Here is a 25,206-nt window from a genome sequence, read left to right as displayed (position 1 = left end):
TTTGAGGTTTGTTTAGCACAAATATTTGTGCAAAGAAGCATAAATGTTCATACTCGTGGTGAAAATTATTTCTAAACTTTATTGGCAAAAAGATGGAATTCAGTGAGTAAAAGATGAGTGAAAATAAGTGCACCTTCATGACTGTCACTGCACAGAGTTGGTTAGAGAATATCAAAATATGAATGAGACCAGCAATGCGAGTGGGGATGAGCCATAGTTCTCTCTGCAAATGCACATCCTAGATCATATCTATTTCTGTTGCTGTAACTCTCATTAAATCTGTTTTTCTAAAGTTAATTATTGATAAAATTATTGTATCTCTACATATTGAAGAATTTGGGAAGTATGCTGTACAGTAGCCTCTGGATAGTATCCAGCTTTTAATTACCATGGCATCTGGCTCAGTGTAAGGTGGGTTAGACATCCTGGCACTCAGGAACATCTGCAGCCATATGGTGTTCTTCACGGGTCAGCATTCCCAATATTGCAGTTTCTGGTGGAGTACCGGGTGATGTAAGTATTGGTGGGGAATTACAGGGCTTGACATAGGTCAGGCAGCAGAGAGGCACCTAGGACAGCTTAAAAAACAAGTGTGGCTTCACCTGGGGAAGTATCCAATTTAAACAAAACTGCCAAAGGAGAAAGCCAGAGGTAACCAAACTGCAGTCCAACCTGACAATGCCTGATCTAGTTGTGACCTACAGTTGTGAAATTATTCAGGGATTTTGCTAACCAGGATACTCCTGATTCATTATCTTTCCAAATTACCATTCCCTCAAATATAGGAATTGGTTTTCTGCTTCTTCATGCTGAGGCAATTTTCCCTGGCTATGTTGAAAGTGAGATAAGTGAAAGTGAGGTATGGGTTAGTTGCAGGCAGAGGCAGGTAAATTAGAGAACTAAATAAAAGTAGAAATCCTATATAATAAGTTTAGATTTTTGGAACAGCACGAATTGCATGATTCACTTTGCAGAATTTAATTGTGACTAAATTAAAGTGCTAATGCAAGTTTTAGAGTCCTGGATTCATGCAGCCTTTTCTGACATCATAAATAATACTTTTGGAACAGCAAATATGAAGGTTTGAAGCCATTGGCATGCAAAATCTGATGTAGGCCCTTTGGTTTTGGATTTAATATTTAGTTTGCTACTTCTCTGTACCTGTATGTTTTCAACGTGGTTTTTTTCAATGTACAATTAACAGTATGCAGGTACATTTTAAAAGAGGTGTCATATGAATGAAACCCCCTAAAAAACATAATGAATATATTCCTTGTCCAGTGTACCTTGTTGGAACACACTGCCTACACTGAAATGTAGAGATTAATGTGCATGAACAAGATTTTTACTTATTTTCCTAACTCATTTGACAGCTATAAAATAGGAGATCGTGCTTCTATGGAAAGACATTAAAATGGGAGTAATGAAAAGCTGGCAGTGGCTTTTGAAAAGGCCTATTGGATAGCAGAGTTACACATTCAAAAAAACCAGTATTAGTCACAAGGCTAATACATCTTCAATAAATCAACACTTAGAAAATTTTGTGTTAGAACATCTTTTGTGCATGGGTGTTAAGGCTTCTGGATTGAATGTAGGCACAAAAGGAACATGATGGGCTGTTATATGGCACATAGCTGAACAATAAAAATGGTGGATGGGACCTCAAACCCAAATTGTTTATGTAGCAGTAATAGGGTTTCTGCACCTCTCTTTACAAATATGTTTTTTCTACTTGTTCACTAAGGACAGAATGGAGGGGGTAACAAATGTGCCAGGTGAAAGCATGGGAAAAAAAATCCACGTTTATCTGGGACTACTCGTTCATTTTGGTCTTATTAAAATTACAATTTCTATTACTAGGGATAATACTATACAGCATTATCACTAAGTTAATTTTTTTTTTTCTACAGAATCATATTTATTTTTTAACTAGAGCTATTTTGTTAGAAATTAGTGATTTTTTACTACCAAGGATACATTTTTTTATGCCATTCAAATAATGCTTATGTTCTGTTTCTTCTGGCTGTGCTATACCATCTTTTACTAGTGCCTTCCTTTTTCTCCTCAGTCTCCTTCATATTATCTTTTTGCTCTGCTCTTTGATTATCAATTATACCCACAATCTAAATTTCCCATGTTACCTTCTCTATATTGAGGTAACTTTGTAACAATTGGGATTGTGACCTAACCCTGATAATGAAAGCATCCTTACTATTGTGTGTTATGTTGGTTACTTTACTTTAGCTGTGCATTAGTGTTATGCAAATATTTTCCATGTTCATATCGTTCTGTGTTGTGTAAATTCATCACTTTCTAGGCTGAAATGTTCTAGTATGGGGTGGTAGCTCTTTTACTTATTATTAATTTTGAGTGAATGGTATTGATTAAAATGCATGGTGTAGGTGTGGAGAGTGCACTGAGTTGGTTGAGAGTTTTGTTATTGGGGAATGAGTGAATGGATGGCAAAAAAAGATTGTTCCTAACATCACACACTTCTAGAATTTAGGGTTTATTTTAAGAAAGTATTTATGAACTCAAAACAGATTTTCTGTTTACCCCTGGTGCTACAGGGAGACTGATATGTATTAGCTGTAGAATTGCAACAGGGAATGTTGAACTGTTCATTTCATAGACATAGTTGTCCAAGAGCTAAACACTTCTGTGAGACTGAGCATTTCCTTTACAAATTCATTATATATTTCTGTTACTTTTTTGCAGTTTTTACAGCTTTCCTTGAGATTGCTTCCTGGTGGGAACTGACACAAGGAGTTTGGCAGTGGCATTGTCTGAGAAACCTTGGGTACTCAGAAGGACCTCCTCCAAAAATCACATGCAAATCCTGATGCTGCAAATTGAGCTAAACAAGGTTTTCTGATAGAATTAACACAAAGCACAAATGCAGAAGAGAAACGAATGAGGAGTTTTAACGCACATCTTGACCTCTGGGGGTCAAGAAGAACTAATGTATAAGATCTTTAAGTCCACCAGTGATAAGTAGTTATGATTTGGGTGTAAAACACAAGCATCTGTTTAACATATCAGAGCACTGCCAAGCTGTTGAGGACAAGTAACTTCCCTTCTCTAGTCTGGAATATATTGAGCAGCTTGAGCCAAAGAACAATCAGCTTACTGGCAGGGGTAGAAAAATGTACTTGGCCTTGCCCTCATCCAAATAAATAGCTTAGAGGAGTACACTGGCATGAATGAAGAAAAACAAACAAAAACCCTGTGTATTAAAAGATGTGTTGATTTATATCCAATGGGATTGAGAGTAGTTTAATCTAACACTGTCTAAACATGAGGCAGGTTATGAATATGTAAAATAGGAAAAAAACCCTCTTGAAATACATGGGCTTAATTGCATTTGCTACCCAAGCTTGGACGCAGCAAAGAAATGGGAAATGATGTACACATGGCCGCCCAGTGAAGATGCTTGAAAATTGCCAACTCTGACATCAAGTGACAGGAAAATGGTGATTAACACCACATGTCATACTAAAAGGGTGGTTTTGCATTCAGGATGAATCACAGGACAACAATGTGCAATTTGCCTTTTACCCACTGACTGAGAGAGATAAAAGGAGGAAAAGAAAGCTGGTGAGTATTGTAAGGATGGGAGAATAGCTACTAAACTTTTAAGGAATGGAAAGAAGAGTTTTGCTAGATTTTACACTTTGCTGACATAGGGTGAAGAGTTCTGCTGTCCATTTGTTTAAGTAAATTTTCCCTGGAATAATATAAATAAATGCTGCTCTCTTGTGAAAGAAGTATAAATGATCGTGGTAAAAATAATAATCATCATAAACACTCTACTTTGTAAGGAGATTATTGTTGTGGGACAATTTTGATGAGAAAGTACTTTAATTTTGTTTTCTTCACAAGTATGGTAGCATACTTCTCCAAATAGAAACTTTTATATGCTGCAAAAGCAAAGTTAATATGTATCCATATGCATCTGAAAGAGTTATGTGTAAGGCTTTCCTCTCTGTTTTATACATCTCCACTTTGACTGAATTATTCATTGATCTTTCCTATGCATGGATTGCTTTTCTATAATTATCTCTGGGTTATTTTTGGCAGATCCTAGGATCACAGGATAAATCTCATTGGAAGGAACCTCACAAGGTCTCTAGTTCAAACTCCAGCTCAACTCAGGGTCAGGTGTGAGAACAAACCAGGTTGTTCAGAGCTTTATTTGATCTGGTCTTGAAAATTTGGAAGGAGGGCAATGGCAAAACCTCTCTGGGCAGCCCATTCCACTGCTTGGCCACCTTCATGACAAAAAATGTTCTTTATACCCAGCCTGAAACTCTTTTTTGTTTTGCAAATAATATCCATCATCTCACATCCAGTACCACAGTAAAGAGCCTGGGTACACCTTCTTGATAACATTCTCAAGGATTATTGTTTATCTTAATACTGGTTTTTTCTCCTCCAGATTAAAAAAAAACCCAAAACCCAGCAACCAAGGCTTTTCTGACCTACCTCTAGGTTACAGCTGTTACATCTGTCTCTTGTGCTGGATAATAACTTCTCTACTGTTTGTTACTTTTAGTAGGCAGGAGTCTTAAATTAAAATTATCAGCTTTCCTGCCTCATGCTTACTCTTTATAAACGTCTCTGGAGTTTCTGGCACCTTGTACACATTACAAAACTCCCAAAACATTGCAGCCTGGACAAAGGTCTTGCAATCATTTCTAGGCTGCCCTTCTATCTGCACTGTCTTGTTTTCTGACCAGTGGCTCAATCTGGCCATGCTGATGCTTATACAGTAGTTAGCTTAAAGAGCTTAAAGATTTAGCTTAAAGAGCAGAATTTCAGTGCATGTCAGGCCCAGCCTGGGCGTGTTTTGCCCAAGGTCAGAGGGTGGGACCTGAACCCAGGTGTTGAGAGTGATGCAAGCACTGCAGCTGTTCCATTTTGTTCCTGTACCCTTCCCCACCAAGCCCCTCCAGCCCCCCTACCCTGGCTGCTTCTTGCTGCTGAGCACCAGAATCTGTTTCAGGGTGTTACTGTCAGCAGAATTTTGCCTGTGTGAGAGAGATTGAGACCAGTGGGGTGGTGTAGTGTCTTCTCCTTTCAACTTCCACTTCTGAATCCACCAAAATGACTGCACTATTTCATGGCTTCCAGGAAGAGCCTTAATACCACGATTTACAAAAATCAGGAATATCTGTTGTATGAAAAACAAGCTAGAATGGTAAAGAATCTTGTATTCTAATTTATCTCTGTTGTCATATTATTGCTATCCTCTGCAAAAGGTCTTGCATTCTGTGCACGTTGAGATAGCAGGAAGACGTGCAACATTGATGGTGATTCCTTTTTTTTGGCACAGGAATGAGAACAACAAAAAATGGACAGTAGCAGTATTGAATGGGATAATGGCTTTTAAAGGTTTTCAGCAGAAGACTATAGCAGCAAAGGTTAGGACTGTACATGGTTGAATAAAGTTCTGCTTTCCACATGTCATCAACAAACCATGAAACTGGGGGCCAGCATCTCTCATATGGACCAGTACCTCTCTTGGGTGTCTGCTAAAATATCTAAATAAAAGAGCTCACAATGTTAGTAATGGCATGAAGAATCTTTTTTCCTCTGGTTATTATGACAAAAATTTGTTACTATCTGTCATCTGCTTGGCTCTCTGTGTCCAGTAGACTGGTGGGTGTACCTGATGGCTCATGGGCAGCTGCCCTCACCGTGCAGCTGGCACTCCCTGAAGAGCACTCAGAAAGGCTGGGCTTTGTGTGGCTGGGGAGGTGCAGTGCTGTGCTTAAATCCACCCCCTCGTGGCTGTGATTGATGTAATTTGGCTATCAGAGCTGTGGAGGCAGCTTGCACTTCTACTATCCATGCTGTACTTGTCTCTGCTTTAATGGGGTGGTTCAATTGCCATCGCTGTGTTAGCCTGGCTTCTTTCTCAAGCACAATAAAAACTCCTTGAACACGCCACATGTGCACTTTTACTTAATTACCATAACAGCATTTCTCAAATAAATAAATAATTCCAATACTAACTGACTTCTCACATAGAGTGTGATCTGAGTGGGCAGGCAGTTAGTAACAACAGTCAAAGGGCTTATTTTTTTCTTCATTTTTCTTAAAATCTGAAATCTGCCAAAACTGCCTACTGCTTTAAACCTTTGGGACATAATTTAGTATCATGCAGAGATGCCTATATTTACCGTTTCTGCAAGATGCTTCTCAAAAGAATTCATGAACTTGCATGGCCAAGTAATTAAGGCACTTGAGTTAGTTTATTGGCTGGCATGCTCAGGTTAGATTTGGGTGTCTCTGCGTAGCATAGTCCTCCTGTGGTTTAGTTTTGATGTTCCACTGCCAAGTCTCTGAGTTACTCAATGTATGATATTCTGCTTGAACTTCGAAAATCTGAATATTTAGGTCTTGCTTGCAACTCTGGCTTGAGATTGGCTGCCTGTGACCAGTCATGTATGGAAGAAAAAGCAGCTGCAGAAAAACCTTTCTATTGAATATGTTGAATAGGTCTGCCCCCCTGCTTCTGTAAGCTTTTATTTTAGACACTTGCCTTGCAATTCCAATATGTATAAAGTAAATAGGGGTGAAAATGTTGAGCCATATCTCTCCAAACCTATCCTAGCTCTCCTCCAATCCAGCCTGTGTGCCATCTGGCACTCCTAGGAAACCCAGGGAAAGTGCTGCATCTAGTGCACACCACAGGTAAACCTGAACCCTGCAGCACAGAGGCATTGGCAGTAAACTTCTCTCACTTGTCATATTAGGAAGGGAACTTTCCTGAAAACAGGCAATGTGGTTTCCAGAGAGATTTTTTAGAGTTTTGAAATAGAGAGTTGCCTGTCCCACTTATGTACCCTGGCCTACTCATTATTGTGGAGCATGTTTAATTATAAATCAAAATGCTCATTCTTGACTGGAAAAAGTTCTGCCTTTTTCAATTAAATGAGGAGTTCCAATTTCTTTAGAGAAAATAAAATAACCCCCAAACCTTATAGCAAAACTGGTGAAAAATGCTACTCTGTGAAAGCTACTGTTAATAAGATATAAAATCAATACTGTTTAAGCTTTGGGCCTTTAACATCCATTTGACAGTTTTTGCACCCTTGGTAATTTTTAGTCCTTATAGTCAGAATATCACCCCATATTATACTGTTATATCCCAATACATATCTATCTAAATTCTCACTGAAATGTTAGGTGGGCATATTTTTTCTTTGTTCACAGAAATCCTCAAAATGTGCATTGTTGTAGAATTGAAAGCTGTCAAACTACCCTGCGTGCCTGGTGCAGGTGAAGTGAATCTGCTCTATGGCATATTAGGCTCTTGAGCTCTTTTTTTTTAAATGGAAGCTGTTCTATAAATGTTTTAAACATAATTAGAATATACTGGGAGAGAAATTCCAATGGAAATAAGCACAGAGTGTGATTGGCTCATGCAGGCTCTCCAAGGTGCTGCCTACCAGAGACACATAAAACATATAAAGAGCTCAGTCAGCTTTAAAGGCAGGTGAAATAAGCATCTGCTTATCCTACCAAGGTGATACAGCTTGCAAAGATATATTAAAAAAAAAAGGAAAATTGCTCTGGTGCTCCTTTAGTATTTGTTGGCAAGGAATATTTGCAGCTAAAATTTTCAGAATGTTGAAGCTGATCTTTCTGACCCTTTACAGAGACTTGGGAGGCTAATACGGGAGGGAATGAGAAAACTCTCAGAAATATGTCTTCCTAGCAACACCTATTTCATCTTGGATTTGTAGCATGTGTGCAAAAAAAGGAGAATGAACCTAAACAGATGAACAGAAGTTTATCTATGGCTTGTTTGTTTTACCAAAACAACCAGATATGAATGAAAGATATCCAATAGAAACAGGATTTCTTGTAGGGGTGAAAAGAAATTGTATGTAGCAAGAGTAGACCCTTCCCCTCTGTATTTGTTTGATACAAAATTAGTAAAAACAGAACTTAATTTAATTTACCTATTCTATCTGCTGTATATTTGTATCTCGGGATTGTAATATCTCCCTCAGGTAGGAATGGATATGAAGTGGAAATGTATAACTAGAGTCCAAAATGCTGCTGGGTGTCAGGAGAGAGCAGTTCCATTGAACAGTTTTTGACATGGTGTTAGTCAAGAGTTTGGAAGAAAGCCATTTTTTGAGCTGGTATAATAGCTGTGTGAAGTGGAAAGTAAATTTAATGCAGGAGATAAGTCATTGCTTTGGCTGAGGAGATGAGATGTGAATTCAAGAAAGATACTTCAGCCAGCTAAATTTTGTGGCTGGTTTTTAAGCAAGTGTCTGTACACATACACTGTAGTTGTATTTAAATAGACCCATAAATTTTTAAATATGACATTGTTTGGGGAACTTTATCTGTCTTCTTCAGTTTATAAAAGGCTGAGCAAGTGCTTAGGTGTTCAGAATAGCTAATCATCTCTTCTTGTTTACCATGGTCTATGGTTTGTTGTGTCCCAGACTTTTCCCATTCCCTTGAGGTGGAATCTTAATTTATTCATCCTTAAAATGTGGCCATATTTCCAATTAATACTTGATATTTGATATCTGATATTTGAAGTGCTTTGAAGTATGAAGATGGAAGGGACCATAGAAGTGTAAACTGTTATTCCTATTATACTTCAGCTTAAACCAAAGTTTGCTCTCTCTCAAAGTAAAATCTGCCAACATTAATATTTGTTGTAGTGGTCTCTCAGTAATTTATTGTAAACTCATACAATGGAAATGTTCAAGTGTTGAAGACTGCAGAATTTAGCTTTTCTAAATCTTTGCTTTTAAAAGGAAGCAGGAGATTTATCATTAATTTTTGGATGATGTACAGAACAATCTCTTGCCCTTTGCATCTGATGGTGAAAATCATCCCTTTCTCTGCTTTTATTTTTCCCCTTCAGAGCAGCAAAATTGCTAAGTAATCAGAAGACAGGAGCTGTATTTATAGCCCCCCAGTTAGCTCACTGAGAGAAGCATTAATGCAAATCAGTTTATGCCTTCTAAAGAATGCTGCAATCATGTGATGCCTTCCTAAGGCACGAAAGATAAGGTATATCAAATTTAGAAGCTCTTGGTAAAGGTATATCCTATATAAACAAAAATCTTTGCTGTTGTGAAATGAGAAATAGACAGTATGGAAAAAAAAAAAAAGTGATGTATTTGTTTTAGCTAAAAAGTGTGTATTTTGGGGGGATGCAATGAACAGCCTGTTAGACTATGTCCAACTCCTGACATCACATCATTTGTGTAAAAGCTATGCTGCTATTTGTTAACATGGTTGCTGTGGCAACAGAAACCTTCATCTCTTTGAGGTAAAATCAGAAGTGTGGTGAGTGAGGAAATGCAAGAACTGACTTTACACACACACACACAAATTCCTGCTTTGTGTCTTATTCCTCATTTCACAGTTGACAAGGACTAAAGCTTTTTCCTATTTCATTCTGGGGCTGGGGAGGGCGATTGGGAGTTCTGAGTGGTAAAAAATGTGAAATCCACTGAGGGACTGAGACACTACTGCCTGCTGGGCTGCCAGTGGCTCCAACAGATGGCATCAGGTCTCAAAAGAGCCTAATTGGTTTATCATAGGCAATGCACGTGTAACAGGGGCTTAGATAAAGCCAGCAAATACACGTTCAATTTGATGACTTGATTTTATACCTGTGCTTTTAAACTAAAATATAGCTAGGACAGTATGAATCCATTTGAGAGAGCTGGATTCGAGCCTCTTGGAGCCTGCAGTCCTTTGCTGGGTTTGTAGTACAAATCACTAAAAACATCTGTGTGGATGTTGCAGGCTGGCACAACCTGTGCGTTTGCAAGGGAATTTCCGTGCTGCCTCTGCTCTGGGAGTGGTAAGGGAAGAGCAGCCAATGTGTCTAAAGTAATGTCATGATCTGTACAATATCCATGGAATCATATGCTCTAGTTTAGGGAAAGGCATGGAATTCAGAAAATTGTAATTTTGTTAGAAGTAGTATAGTGTAGTTAATGAGCTATATCTATCAGTTTTAGTGAGCACAAGTTTTTTTTCCATTGCTTTCTATAGGGCTGATTAACAAAGTAAGTCCTTTGCTGTTTGTAGGGTTTTCTGAGTTTTTAAGTTTTATTTCAAGGCTGCTGTTTGAGTATCCAGTGATAAGAAAAATAGCCATAGAAATAACATTTCATTTATGTGTTGTGTTGTCAAAAAATCTCCATTGTCCTGGTTTGAAACAGTTTTTTTTCCCCTACTTCAGCAACTCCATAAATGTGTGTGTCCTCAGTGCACAATGTAACTTAAAACCAATTAAAAAAAAATCCAAACCCTTCAGAGAAGCTAATTCTTTGTCCCTGACATATAACATGCCATGTAGGAAAAAGTAGCCAACATTAAAGCACAAAAATACCTGCCCAAAACTCTTGCAAACACAAGAGGATAAAACCCTGATTTTGAAAGAATCTATGGGCTTGTGCAGACCATAGAGGGGAAATTGTACTGAATCTAAAACTGGAATTAAGAAAACTTATTAATTGTAATGGTTTTGTAAGATTTGAAGCATAGATACCTTGAAATGAGTCTGGGCACAAAGATGCTGCATCAGACGACAAAAGGAGATTCGCCTCTGGAGAATGACTTTCAGAGCTTCACTGGATTCCTGTAGTTACTGTTCTCATACTGTGAACAGGGGCTCAGAAGCTGCTTTTGTTGATTTACACAATGAGATTGTAGAAAAATGAAGATTATAGAAAGGGAGCAGACCCAGGAGCCCACACAGTATTATTTGTTGATCATGATGCTGAAACAGAATCTCCTACAAGTCCTCATTCAGTTCCACATTTCCTTGAAGGGATAGGCACAGGTTCACTCATATTTTGCAATATTAGCTGGCTGCTTATGGGATAGGATTGTTTGTAACATTCCACAATCTGGTCAGTAGTCTACATGACAAGCAGTATTTTTTGTCATTCTATGATTTTGTGTTTCGGTATGGAGGCTGTTTTCAAATTTGAAGTTTCTTTTTGTAGTTGCTATCATGTTGGAAAGTTACCAAAAAAGGGAGTATTAATATATGAGCTGCACTGTACTTAAATTGCTTTTTGTATGAGGTTTTCAGCCAAGCCCTTGCGTAGGTCCATTCTTCTGGAAAGAAACAGGTATGCCAGAAGGTTTCTCTAAACTACTTCTATACAGGGAGAGCAAGAAGTCTATAGAAGCCAATAAAGTGGCACCCTATGTCTCCAAATCAGCAAGCAACTAGAGTTTGATTAAAATTTCTATTGGATTCAGTGAGTTAGAGAGTTCTTACCTAGCACTATCTATAAAATTAATCAGCCACAAAATACCCCATGCAGATTGCCAGGCTCTTCACCCAAGAAGTTTTAGAAAATAAGCACAACTGGCACTTGAGATCCCCAGCAGTTTGTGATAAAGCAGCATGCATTTTAGCACTTCATTGCCCATTGAGGCTGTCACACCTGCAATAAATGCCTGTACACATGGTGCTGTTCCTGGCATGCTGCTTCCTTGCACGGATTGGTTATGGCATCCATTGTCACTGACTGTCCCTTCCTTAAGCAGTTGCTTGTTCCTGGTTTCACAGAAGCTATTTGGAACACAGCAGGGAATGAGCCTGCACAAGGAAGTTTGCTGTGAAAGCTTAAAGGCATCAGCATTGCAAGTACCCGTTATATTGCCCCTGGAGAACACTAAGGGAAATAATGTGATTTTTCATTTGGACCTGTATGGTAAAGCCTCAAAAGCTATGGCAGCACATGCTAGAGGATTCCCCCACAACTCAGCACCTCAGTAGAGACCTGGCTGGGAATTCAGTTCCTAGTCAGTGATCATATGAAAAGAAGATACGTGTTTCTCTGGTTGCCAAAAGCCAGATCTTTTCAAAGCCCTGTTTGCTGTCTCATTAGTGCTTCTCATCCTGGCATTCATTAACCTTCTTCTGATGTGCTGTACAAGCTCTGCACAATGAGGGAGTCACACTCCTTGCAATTTACAGTTCCAGCTGAACAGTGCTTACAATAGTATTAAGAATCCCCATTCCAGGCTGATCCAGGCCAGTAGCCCAGGATCTTATTTCCTAACCTGTCATTTATTAACCATGAACTAGCACTGATGTTAGATGACTGAGAGAAGGAAATTTTTTAGACTTTTATACTGGATGGGCCTTTCTTTTGCCATACTGTAGTGCTGGAGAAATTGAACAATTCTTTTTGTCCAAGTCTTTGATATATTCAGGTTAGATTATTTCATGCTGAGCTTCTGGAGTAACTATGTCTACAAACCAACAAAATCCTACATTTCACTAGTTAGCCTGTTCCCCAGGTACACAGGGAAATTCTGTCCCAGAGTTGTCAAGGTCTGCTTTACAACCTTGGCAGTTTCCAATATCCTCACACATTATGGCAATCCACAAAATGGCTTTTCTGGACTTTGAGTGCAGTAGGTGCTGCTCTGGACATCATTCTGGATTTTTGCATTTGCTGGCTGCAGCCAGCAGGATCCTCCTGAGTCAGCCCATGCACCTCTGCAGAGGGATGCACAGGGAATGTGACCTCAGTGGGGCTGGGTAGGAATGAGAAGTGGACTGGGTAGGAATGCAATCTGCTGAAGATCAGACAATTACTGTAGGTCAAACAAGCTGATAATAAAATATTTTGAAATAGTCCTGCAATACTAGTAAGGTAGAAGTGGGCATTGTTTTTTATGTTGCCTTCTTTCTGATTGCTTGAGTCTAGATATTTTGCTCAGGTGATTCTGTAGTACAAGGTCAGTTTGTTTCTAACTAGAATGCAGCATTTGTTTCTCCCCAGAGTTTAATTTCTAAACCTCAGATCTGCTGCACTGTAAGACAATAGATGGTTAGAATGGATTTTAGAAAGTTATTGTTCAAGATCATTGTTCAGTATGTTCCAAGGTTGCTACTGCATACTTTATTGTAATTACAATCTCCACCAATTTATTTGTAATATTTGGGTGATTTGAATTGAAGTACGCTATGGTTTTGTGTGTTGTTCTTTTTACTATTTTTAGTTTCACAGCCCACCATGCCCCCCAACAAAAGCAATTTCATTAGACAATTTAATTGAGGAATTAATTATAGTAGATAAATAAGTCTTATAGTGAATGCCGTGTAACTATAGAGTGTAATCATTTGTCTAAATAGTGCTCCATGTTTGACTTGAAACAATTGTTAATTTCTAAGTTTTGTTTGTGTTCAGGTTTCCAATGAGTTTTAGCAGTGTTGGGAAGAGGAAGGAGCTAACCACTGTGCAAGTTTGAGGCCTGTGCTTGGTGACTTCCAGCAAGATTGCATCACCCTCAAGAATTTGTGATTAAAATTTTCTCCTCCTCTTTTCAGTTCGGTCAGCAGAACATTGAATCTAATTTTAGACCAGTGCTGACCTAATTTTAGGAAACTGAGTTCCTGTGGGTCCTGTGTTACTCCCTAGCCTGTTTTCTGTGAACCCCTCTTACAAGGGAATTATGAGGCTTGTCTTGGTCTAAAAAACTTGACCAAAGGCAACACTTAGAGCTATTTTCATGTAGGCACTTGTTGCTTGCATGAGCAGTATCCTGCTGTAACCTTTCTTTTAATGCTTTCTTTAGGTAGCAGTTATTCTGATTTATTGCTGCTTGTGGACACAGTAAAAGATGGGCCACAAAGGGAAATCAAATTATCTGAATTCTTTTCAACCCAATACATTTCTCAATGTATTTCAAACACTAGTATTCAAGTCTGCTTGATATGGCTCATTATGATGTGAAAGCTTAGGTCTATAAATAATAAATTAAATGTAGCATAGCTTGCCAAACAAATAGTTTCTAGGAGAAGAGCAAGTGATTCCACTCACTTAGATACTTATTTATTGCACAAGTATTTATACAAGTGGGGGCAGGGCCTTAGCTTGAACAATTTCTCTTGGATTACAGACAATCCCTTCTTTTTCTGAAACAGTGATGACTCTTACAGAGATGGCTGGAGAACAGAGTGAGCTAAAAGAAAGTGCTCCTTTCAGGGAAGCTAAGCACACCGTGCCCACTTCCCTTTGACACAGCAAAATGCCATTGTTTGGTTATTGCTTACACACTTTTCCTCTTTCAATGCACCTGAGTCATCACAGCTGAATAGTATCCACAGTCTGTGATAAACTGTGAATAGGGGATGATGAAGTAGAGGTTTCCTGGAAAGGAGCAGAATTAATCTTCAGAATTCCCCATCCCTTATAAAAGGCCTTCTGACAATCTGAAAACTGACAAGTGTGAGCATTGCTAAAATTCATGTGCCATGGAAAAAAGCCCTGTTGGATTGTCCATTTAAGCACATTTTTAGGCTGGAGGCTTTTACACCAGTTACAAATATATTGATTTTTAAGAAGAAATTATTGATCTTTAAAACCCTGGAGTCAGCTGCTGCCTGGCCTGTTGGAGACATTTGGTTATTTATACTCACAGGGGTGAGAGCTGGCAGTTTGGAGTCAGAGCCTGGGCCGTGATCAGAACTGAGGGCTGGGTGATGAAAGCACAGGATCTACTAACACACCATTACACAAGACTCACTACAGAAGGCTGATACCACTTACAGGACATCAGTCTGTGTTCCACAGTGGGGACCTTAAACATAATTTCTTTACTACTGCTATCCTATTTCTGGGACAATTCCCATACCATCTGTGATTTGAAAAAGTTTTGTTTATTCTTCTCTTCTGTGCCTGTCCCACTTGTGCTGTCATAACAGTAACAACATTTTAGCAATATTAGGCTCTACTTTCTAAGCAGTTTAGTACTCACAAACATGTATGATTGTAGGTTTCTTAATGAAGAGTAAATGTGTGTAACACTAATTTTCATATTTACCAAAGGATGACTGGGCTATTTCTGCTGTGCCTTGTATTTACATTTTCACCTCAGAAAATAAGTTATTTCCTGATTTCAGGCAAAAGAGTGATTTTCTGGCTGTCAAAACATATCAAGAAGTATTATATGAATGGGATATTAGTCACTGTGAATTAACAGTACAGATCTGAAGATAAAAACAATGCTATTATTTAGTGACTGTACATTGATGATAGATTAAATAATACATATTGGGTTGTTTTTCTGTTGATTTTTCTTCTGGTTTTCCTTACTTGAAATGCTGAGCTAGTATCACAGAAGTTCTCATGCCCAGCAGGTTAACTGGCATAGAAATCTTGGCTCTGGCAATTTAAGATGTTCGGTGAAAAGAGGTTGTAATGATTTAGCATGGCACTGAGTCACAACAGGTGAAAATCAAATCCCCACTCAGTTCTACAGCTTTCCACTTTTATACTAGTGATATAGTGGCACCCACATTTCTTCTCTTCAGTATTTCTTTCTTCAGCAGACTACAGTTCTGTACTGCCGCAGGACAGAATTGTAGTCTGTTCCTCCTGGATGGACACCCTTGTGCACTGGCAGTGTGAGACTAAAATGCCCTGTGGTTTCTGCTGTCTTGACAATTTATGGGTACTGAACTACTCAACAGAAGGATCAGAATTCATGATCCCTATCCCATTGTCACAGAGAAAATCCATTTGTCCTGCAGTGCTTCGGAATGTGATTGACAGGACGATGAAAGGTGTTGAATTGGTTTTGTGGTGTGCCATAAACTAATGTCAGAGTGACAAGCGTGCTTTGCTGTGGTATCTGGCCTCCAACAGCATCAGCGCCCATCCCTACCCCAGCTCACCTCCAGCAGGCATTATTCCTGCTCCCATTGCACGAGGACTGGGAGCTGAAGGGGCAGATGCCTTGGCAGAAGGTTGAGAGCTAAAGAGATACGTTCCAGCTCCTGCCCACAGTAATGAACCACAAGACAGCCCTGGATTTTGGGGAGGGGTCATCTGTTACATCACCTAAATGTTGTCTTTGGAACTTTGTTTCATTCAGTTTGTGTCCATTCTGGGCTCCTCACTACAAGAAGGACATTAAGGTGCTGGAGTGTATCCAGAGAAGGGGAAGGGAGACGGTGAAGTGCCTGGAGCATGGGTCCTGTGAGGAGCAGCTGAGGAAGCTGGGGGTGTTTAGCCTGGAGAAAAGGAGCCTTGGGGGGATCTCATCACTCTGTACAACTGCCTGAGACGAGGGTGTAGCCAGGGGGTCCGTCTCTTCTCCCAGACAACCAGTGACAGGATGAGGGGGAATGTCCTCAAGCTACACCAGGGCAAGTTGGACATCAGAAAGAAATTCTTTCTGATGTCCAACTTGCCCTGGTGTAGCTTGAAAAGCTCCACCAGGAGCAAGTTGGACATCAGAAAGGGTGGTCAGGCACTGGAACGGGCTGCCCAGGGAGGTGGCAGAGCCACTATCCCCAGAAGTGTTCAAGAAATGACTGAATGTGGCACTCAGTGCCATGGTTTACTTGACGAGGTAGTGTTTGGCCAAAGGTTGGACTTGATGATCTTGCAGGTCTTTTCTAACCTTAACAATTCTGTAATTTGTATTTGTTTTCTTTTGTGTTCATTTGTATCTTAATCCTTATTTCTTTATTGATTCGTCTCTAAATCCATTATAAGTGTCAGAAATGTTGAGAGTAATGATGGAGAAAATGCCTGTTTCTTTTCTTTTTCCCTTTCCCTTCCCTTATTTCTTTCCCTCATTTCCATGTGTGCTCTGTTGCTCCCTTTCTTGCTCCAGCTGTGTTCATTTTATTCATTAGCAAAAGCAATTCTGCAAACACATTTTTCAGGCAGCTGTAGTGAGTGCTGAGGGAACTGAGGAGTTTCCTCTGTAAATCTCACTATTTAAATCTCGTGCTGCACAGGGTTGTCTCACTTTGTCCTGTTCTTCCCTACTGTGTAAAAGCCAGCCTTCCATTTTTTAAATCCTTTATGTTATGTATGTATTTGGCTCCAGATAACTTTATAAGTTCTCTTTGCAAGAGATTGCACAGTTAACATTTACATTTACCTTTTGAGGTGCAACACTGATAATCTTTTGATTAATGTTAAACTTAGCAGTTATGCCTCTTTCCCCAATATGTTATCCAAGAAACAATGCTGAGGAAAAAGAACATTATTCAGGAAGGAAATTCCCAAAATTAGTAGTGTGGCGTGACTGCAATTTTCCTGAGATGTCTGAAATTATAAGTTTTTGGGGTTTTTTTTAACAACAAGCGGTAGAAGTGCCTGTCATCTCTGTTGAATTCTAGCTCAGGTCTTCTAACCAGTTTCTCTTTATTTCTAAAGTTTCTCTTATCTTTCTGTGAGAAATGCATTTTGAGATTAAATTGCCACATTTAAACAGGATGAATGTGTTGCAAGGTAGGGGGCTTTAGGTTAGGTGGTGTGAAAGACAGGAATGATCCCACTCTGTTGTGATCAGCAGCTGTAAGGTCCTGCACTTGTAGCTTGTATTATCATTTCTGAGATCTGAAACTATTTTTATAATAATGGCCTTAGGTATGTAAGATACTAGGTTTGACACAGGTAAAATTGGATGAAATGACAGGGTTGCAGTGATATGCTGGAAGTCAGACTCATTCAATGGTCCCATTTGACTTTAATATTTATGGATCTTTCTGCTAGTTTTGTTTTTATTTTCTTTGTTTTTTTTCATCAAACTTCATTGCAAGCACAAAAATCCAACTTAATTATTTACAGCTCCTGAGGTTTCAAACCCATTAAACAGCAGAGAGGCTCAGTAATTGTTTTATTACTACCACTGAAAGTGTAATAATACTAGTGTCAATGGAGGACAGAGAGCAAAACAATGAGATAAATGTAAGGCGTAAATAAAATCATTAAAGCTGTTTCACATGGGATAAACACCAATGTCAGGTTAATATTTCACACCACAGACAGCGGGCTTAATTAACTCTTTCTTTCATTTCTCTCCTGAAGAAACTAGCTGTAGCAATATTTGGCTTTCTTGGAAGTGCAGGTCTTTCTGTATTGCTTCCTTTCCTCTCAAATCAGTCACTGGCCATAAAGAAGTTAACAACTGTGACATAGCAGGTGCTTTCTGCAGTTCCTGGTAACATGGAGGTTGTCTATTTTAGTTTTGTCCTGGCCCAGTTCTGTTCTGTTTTGCTCTCCAAGAGCAGTAAATGGGATATGCACAGTTCCAGGTGGTTCCTGGCAGGGTAGGGCATTGTTCTGCTGTGCACACCCCGGTGGTGTCCCCAGGAAGGGAGCCTGAACCACGTCCATGGCAGGACCTGTGTGTTTCATGACCTGAACTGTGTCCTGGAGTTTTACGGGATATTTTCTTGTTTATTATATATTCAGTGTATTAGATATGACACAGTAGTGACTGTAAAGTTGTGAGGAAGGCAGAGTTTGTAGGTGTTTAGGAAATGAAGAAAGGCTACTCAGCTCAAAGATTCCATGTTCTTTTCTATCTATGTGAGGATGCCTATTTAAATTTATTATTTTCCTAGAACCTTGCCTCAAATGTGATTAGTAAAGCTGTGGTTGTATTTCTGTTTTGACAGTGGTTTTCGGCTTCTTTAGGATCTTGAACTTTTATGGTGTCACACATGCACATGTGTGTGTATACAGCACACAGTTTCATAGGATTTTTGAGTGTTTTGAGTTTCATGACAGAATCTGAAATGTTTGCAACCTAGGAAAAAAACTTGAGTATTTTCATTACAAAAGTTGGAAAGAAGTCTTTAACAGAGAGTTATATATCTCATTTATTTTCTCTTACCACCACACACTTTGTTCTTTTGTACATCTTGATGCACTGATCTTGTCCCATAAACCTTCAGCATCTTTACAACACAAAAAATCATTTGCTAATGATTTTGAGTAACATGTGGCTCCAAGCTCCAAGTTTCCTTATAAATGAACAATTTACTTGGCTTTTACTCTGTTGCTTCACTGTGTGGATCCTGCTGTGTCCTCTGAATAACCTGCAGCTCACTTGGATGATGCATGTTTCACTAAATGCTACCCAACACTGCTGGTGCCCCAAGGAATAAGAACATTTTTCTGAAATACACACCATTAACGTGAACAGGTTGGGAAAGACACGAGGAGAAATAGGAAGGGAAAGCCACACAGACTTTGATGAGCGTAACTGAAAATTCAGATTGTCTAACATCCATTTCAGAAGTGTCATCTGGGAGAACTGCTCTAGAGAGTGTATTCCTTGCTCTCAGGAATGTTTCCCATTGGACAGTCAGTTTATTCACACAGATTGTCTCTAACACAACTTTCCTAAACTAGCCAAAACTCAGTCATGAGATTGCCTCAAAACCTAAAGAGAATACATTTCTAGCATACTTAGCTTCCTTATAATTTTTGAGGTCTGAATTACAATCAAATGAAAAAAGCAAGCTGATATTGAGTGAAAAGACTTTTCACATGTTATTGAAAGAGAAGAAAAAAAGTATTTTCCTGTTGGTTCATATTTTAAAGACTTCAGTTTTCAAACACCCAGATTATTTGACAAACTTTGAGTATGGGAAAAGCTACTTTGTGATGAACAAAATATTGTTTTTATTTTGTTTGAGGAAGTACTAAAAGGGTGCCTTGGAATCTGCATCATCTCTGTTTTATTGTAGAGAAAATACAGACCACTGGATTAAATCAATACAGAAATAATATAGATTTTAATGGAAAAATAATTAGTCCTAACAAAATAATTAAACAGAAACCTGAATTTCTTGATTTTATTTTGAAGAAGTCTGTTGAAAGTCAGTTGTGATTAAAATTGGACATATTACCTTGTATTTATATTAGATTCTGACAGTATTTCCATATATATATACTGAGATACACTACACATTTGTTGCTTTACTCCTTTATGTTTCAGTTGGATGTACCCTTCACCAGTGCAGGTGGTCAAAGGTTCAATTCTATTGGACTGAAAATGCTAAAAGAGTGTGATAAAGTTTGTTGGGAAATGCAAGAATTGAAGGTAAAGAAAGCAGTAGTTCTTATCCGCCAAGAACATTCATCACTAACTTAGAGAGTTTGAAAGATGCCAGGAAAGAGTATTTCACCCAGAGGGTGTTTGGGCACTGGAACAGGCTCCCCGGGGCAGTGGGCACAGCTCCAAGGCTGGCTGAGTTTGAGAAGTGTTTGAACAACTCCCAGGCACATGTGGTGTGACTCTTGGGGGGCTGCTGTGCAGGGCCAGGAGTGGGACTCCATGGCCCTGATGGGTCCCTTCCAATTCTATTATCTTATCATTCTAAGACTTCTTTACTCAAAGAAAAATGCTCTCCTCAGAAGGTAATGCCTAAACACGAGGGTTGGATGCCTGTTTTGCATGACATATGTGCCTTACTTTAACCCCTATAAACATCCTCAGTCTTAGACTAAGATTCGATTTGATCTTAATTGATGAGAACATGTTGCAAGAAGGTTGTGGAAAGCAATGTAACAAGTGTGCCAAGTGTTCCCTATTCTAAAAATAGGACTTGAAATACCATCTTAATTATGATTAATTATGGTGGTGGAGTCACCATCCCTGGATGTGTTAAGAAAAGACTAGATGTGGCACTCAGTGCCATGGTTTAGTTGAGGTGTTAGGGCATGGGTTGGACTCGATGATCTTTAAGGTCTCTTCCAACCCAGTCAAATAAAAAATAAAAGAAAACCAAAAAAACCAACCAAAACAAAAAAACTTTTGAAATGTCACTTGTAAGTGCAGTTGGCTTACCTTGCAACAAAGTACTATGCTGTGGGGAGGAGGTAACCTTAGCTCTGTTCAGGGTGCAGGGAATAAATCTACAGCTGCTAGAGCTCCAGTGACATTAATGGAGAGCTGTGAAAGTGGCTAAGTGTGGTTGTTTCAAAGGAGATGAAACTTAATCCATTTTTTCAGGCGTCTGTGCAGAATATGCTTTATCAAGAAGTTGGAATGGATTTGATACTTTCTGGAGGTTGTTATCAAGAGCTTGTTCATTCCTAATGAACCTTGTTGATTTGTTTAGAGATCTTCATTTTGGGTGGAGCTTTATGTTCAAATGAAATATACAGCAGTACCAGACAACTGAAGAACCTTCTATTCAAGCTCTTTTTGAGGGGAAGAACATGGTTGAACATTTTTCTAAAGAAATGGTTTCTTTCTTTTCTAAATGAAATCAGTTATAAGACTGAATCCACCTAACTAATCACAGCAAAGCTCCTGCCTCTCCTGAATTCAGTTTCTGGAGGTGAAATGCCAAGAGGGATGTAAAACTCAGAGCTGAGGGGATCCCTGGCCACCCATCAGAACAGCTATCTGACTCTGCTTTCAGCTGTTTGTGGCTGGTTTAGTCTTCTATGCTCAAGCAGATCGAAGAGTTGAGCATGTTTCTGTCCTAGGGACGTTTCTTCCCGGCTCCAGAGCATCAGCTCTGCATCTTATTGCTCCCTGAACATGTTTCATTGACAGTGGATTCTCTATTTTGAGTAAAATAGGTAGGACAGTAGGTAGCATTGTGTGATTTCCCTTGTGCTGTCCTCCCAGCTCACCAGTAATGAATGACCAAGCGTCTCATCATGGACAAATAGCATTGGAAGTGTTTGTTTGTTTGTTTTGGTGAAAATGTTATGCCAGAAATGAAGCTTCACAGAAAGACCAGTGATAACCCCATGCCACTCATACAAGTCTTGCCACCTGGACCACAGCCAGACCGTTTTTCTGTCAGTGATGCTAAATGCCATACGTTTCCTTAATAATTAATCTTGCAACAAAAAGACTCAAGTTTAAGCATGTGTTTCTGCTTTACAAACAGCTCCTTGAACATGTGCTGACTTTGCAGCTGCTTCCTGCACTCTGACTTCTGTAATTAGAGCAACTGGCCAGCCCAGCTAATGATATTAAACTGACTGGTCTAGAATGTCATTTATCTCAAGGGTTTAATTTGCTGAGTACAGGGCAGCACAATACAAGGTTTGCATGTGTTATGGCTGTAACTTGATTTTTTTAGCTCTTGTTGCTAAGTTACAATAAACTGTTATCACAGTAAATTGTCTGCATTTGAATGGACTAAGATTCCACCTGAAAGGAGCCACCCAGATGAGAATTGATAATATACTGATGTCTCAGAAGAAAGGAAAATAACGCAGAAAAGCCCAGTTTGTGAACAGGGTAATTTTGTATTCTAGACATTAGCCAGACAAGCTCAAAAATAGCTGCTCAGACCCCAGAGACTATGACATGTGCTTCACTAGCAAGTGAGTAAGAGCTGGTATACAATAAATAGGTGCTAATTTAAAAATAAATTACATTAATATTATCAACTTTTAATGGAACCACAATGATCTGTTGTCTGAATTGTACTTTAGAATTACTTTCCTTGGAAATAATGTGATACCCTTGCAGTCAGGCACTATATCTAAATGCTAGGAAAAAGAAGTAAATTTTTTAAAAAAGTATCAAAGTCTCTGCACTAGTCTAAATTACTAGAAATAATAAAACATAATGTTGGTAAAAGCTTCCCACTTTTACAAGTGGAAAATTGTGCCATATTCTGATGGAAAATTATGTAGAATCCATGCTGACACATCAACATGTTGTCCTACCTCTTCCCGAAGCTCTGTTTTAAATTCCTGAAAATTCTCTGAAAGAAGAACCTTTTTTTCCCCTAATCTATTTTAAAGAGTGCATGGAGAGGGTAGCAGCTAAAGGGGAGTGTTTATTGGTGCCATGTTTGAGTTCATTCCAAAAATATTCATGCTGGGTCAATGGATTGTGGTTCTTGGTGGCTGCTGGGAAGTTGAGTGGTGGTTTTTTTTGTTAGTTGCTGGTACCTGTTTGGTCACCTCCATGGGTGTGATCAATGTGGGAGGTGTCATCTTCCTTGAGCAGAGAGTCCTTTTCATGGCAGTAATGTCAGGGCAGTTTTTTTTTAAAGGGTTTAAAAGTCAGCTCTTAATAAACCTATTGCCAGTACACAGAAGGTCTGAACAAATAGAACATGTAGGATATTGCAGAGAAACACCAAAATAATGTAGGAAACACAGATAAATTCAGTTGCAGTTGTGACTCTTTCCACAGTACAGAAAACCTGTAAACCAAACCAAATGTCTTCCACTGCAGTTATACCATTAAAATCCAAAGGTGAGATCTGGGATTCTGCAACATGCACTAGCTGCTCTGATGCTCTGTTTATAGGTCTAGAAAAATATGATCCTGGGCTAATTTTAAAGGTGTCACCCTCCAAAGAAAGCCATTTGCTAAAAAGCATTGGATTCACAGAAATGAAGCTGTAGACATTCAGTGAAAGATTTCCATTAAAATCAGAACGAAAACTGTCAATCAGCCCCAGCAGAAACCTGCTTAGATAACTCTGCTAGAAATACTCTACCTCCTCAGAAATTGCAAGAAGAGTATTTTGCCAGGATTTCAGAATGGGGAGAAACACCTTCTCCCTTTACTTTAAATTGTTGTGCCAGAGACATTTACTGTCCTTGCAAAAACCCTCCTGCAACGCTGAATTTTTGATTCACAGCAGAAACGGCAGAGAGGAATGCAGACAGAACATGTAGTGCAGCACTGCCTGTGCTCCAGCAGACTTGCTGTGGTGCTTCCAGTGAGCACTACTTTTGGAAAGCCCGAAAATGGATCGCATCTATAGGAGATGAGAGGGGGAATGACAGGGGAGCGTTTCTGGGGACGGTGGAATTTCAACTCATTAAAGTGATGAAACAACTGCTGTGGGAATGAATCCACAAGGAGTCCATGACAGACGCCTGGTACGCTCCATTCCCAGCAGCACAACACAAAAGCCTCATCATTTAGCAAAACTGAGGAGCTTCTTGTATCCACGGGAGCAGGTGGTAGTGCAGCCGCAAAAGTTGCGTTAAGGGCAGAAAAGGCAGTCACTAGGCTGTATTTTGACCTGCCGTCCGTCCCCCCGGGGTGGCTGGGTGGTGCACACAGGGCTGACACCAGAAAGACACTATGATGGCATGTAATGTCAGGTGCTCACACACACACCGAATGAGTTCGTGCCGGTGCCAGCTTTCCTACACAGCCTGGCACCCTCCAAGCCTTGGGGGGCTGCGGGGTAAAAAAAGACACTTAAATCTCTTACCTTGGTCTAGTCCAGTGTAGCTTTTTGGTTGTTCTCCGTCCACTACCAGAAAAAGAGGAATTAATGCCAGATTCCAGTGAGTCATCCTAAACGGCAGAGTGGGCTCGCTGCTCGCACGGGCTGCGGGCTGCCTGCGCGGTGTGACAGCGGCGGGCTGCCCGGGGAGCGAGCGTGTCCCATTCTGCAGCCTGCGGCGGGGGAGAGCCGGGGGAGGCGGCGGCGGGAGGGAGCCGGGAGCCGGGAGCGGCGGGAGCGGCGGGAGCGCGGAGCGGGAGCAGGCAGGGCTGTACCATGTGCGGCGGCTCCCGGCCCGCCCGCTGCCCGGCCTCGCAACGCGCTGCCCCCAAGTTACTTTCTAATATCAGATGCACTCCGCGATTCCGGAGCCTCCCTGCTCCTGTCTCCTCTGTAGTCGGTGCTCGGAGGAACTCCTCGGCATTTCGGCGGTTACATTATCCTCTCTCTCCTTTGGAGGCTGGCGCGGATGCTCTGTGCAGAATACGCTCAGCAAAGGAAGTCTGTGGCTGTGTGAAAAGCGGCACTTGGCTCCTTGCAGCAATTTTATAGGCTGTTTGTCTGGGAGTGGGAAACCGAGGGCAAGGGCGGTAATTCTGGCATCAGAGGGGAAAAAAATAGGAGAAGATGTTTGGAGCCACAAAATTGTACACGAGATAAACTGGGGAGAGAAACATTTCTTGGTTGCTCCTAGGAGAACAAGGCTGGGATAATTTCTGATTCTCTGGTTTATCATCTCAGGACATGTTTCTGCAGATCAGAGATTGGTGCTAAAGACAGAATCCCTCCTGGGGATTCCCAAAATAATTTTCAGGAGGAAAAATGAAGCTGTTAGAGTGGGTTACTCGCACTAAATGGCAAAGATTTCTCTGGGCAAACACAGCTAGTTTCTAATCACCGTAAGTCTCCAAAGTATGGCTTAATAATTCCAATGCACTCACACCTCTTGTATGCATAAGTTTGTTTATACAGATATTGTCTTAGGAAGCTAATAGAAGACAGCTTCACAGAAGTTGGTGGGGGCTGTAAATACTTTAGTGTCACTAGAAAAGTGTAAAAAAACATTTAGGTTCTCATTGTTGGCTAACTAGATTGCTAAATCTGGAAGGCTTTTGTGGGCTTTTGAATGGCCTTTATTAAATTATTTGTACTACTACCTTTGTGTCAAGCTATGCTCAGATGCTCTGAATATTTGTCAA

General features: G+C 39.9%; 1 protein-coding gene across 2 annotated transcripts in view; it reads right to left on the bottom strand.

The window, feature by feature from the left end:
• The window catches only part of RASGEF1A (RasGEF domain family member 1A), a 149,605-nt gene extending 125,144 nt beyond the window's left edge, over nucleotides 1–24,461 (bottom strand). Inside the window, exon 1 of one of the 2 annotated variants that reach the window (XM_041405015.1) lies at nucleotides 23,993–24,461. The gene's annotated coding sequence lies outside the window, so the exon portion shown is untranslated. The remainder of the gene's footprint in view (nucleotides 1–23,992) is intronic. The other variant, XM_041405012.1, reaches the window with a different exon arrangement.
• Nucleotides 24,462–25,206: the final 745 nt, after the last annotated feature.

The sequence above is a fragment of the Onychostruthus taczanowskii genome, unplaced genomic scaffold, assembly GCF_017590055.1.
Source record: "Onychostruthus taczanowskii isolate IOZ18803 unplaced genomic scaffold, ASM1759005v1 scaffold22, whole genome shotgun sequence".
Taxonomy (NCBI): domain Eukaryota; kingdom Metazoa; phylum Chordata; class Aves; order Passeriformes; family Passeridae; genus Onychostruthus; species Onychostruthus taczanowskii.
Note: the sequence above shows the minus strand (reverse complement) of the source record. Positions and strands in the feature narration are given on the sequence as shown.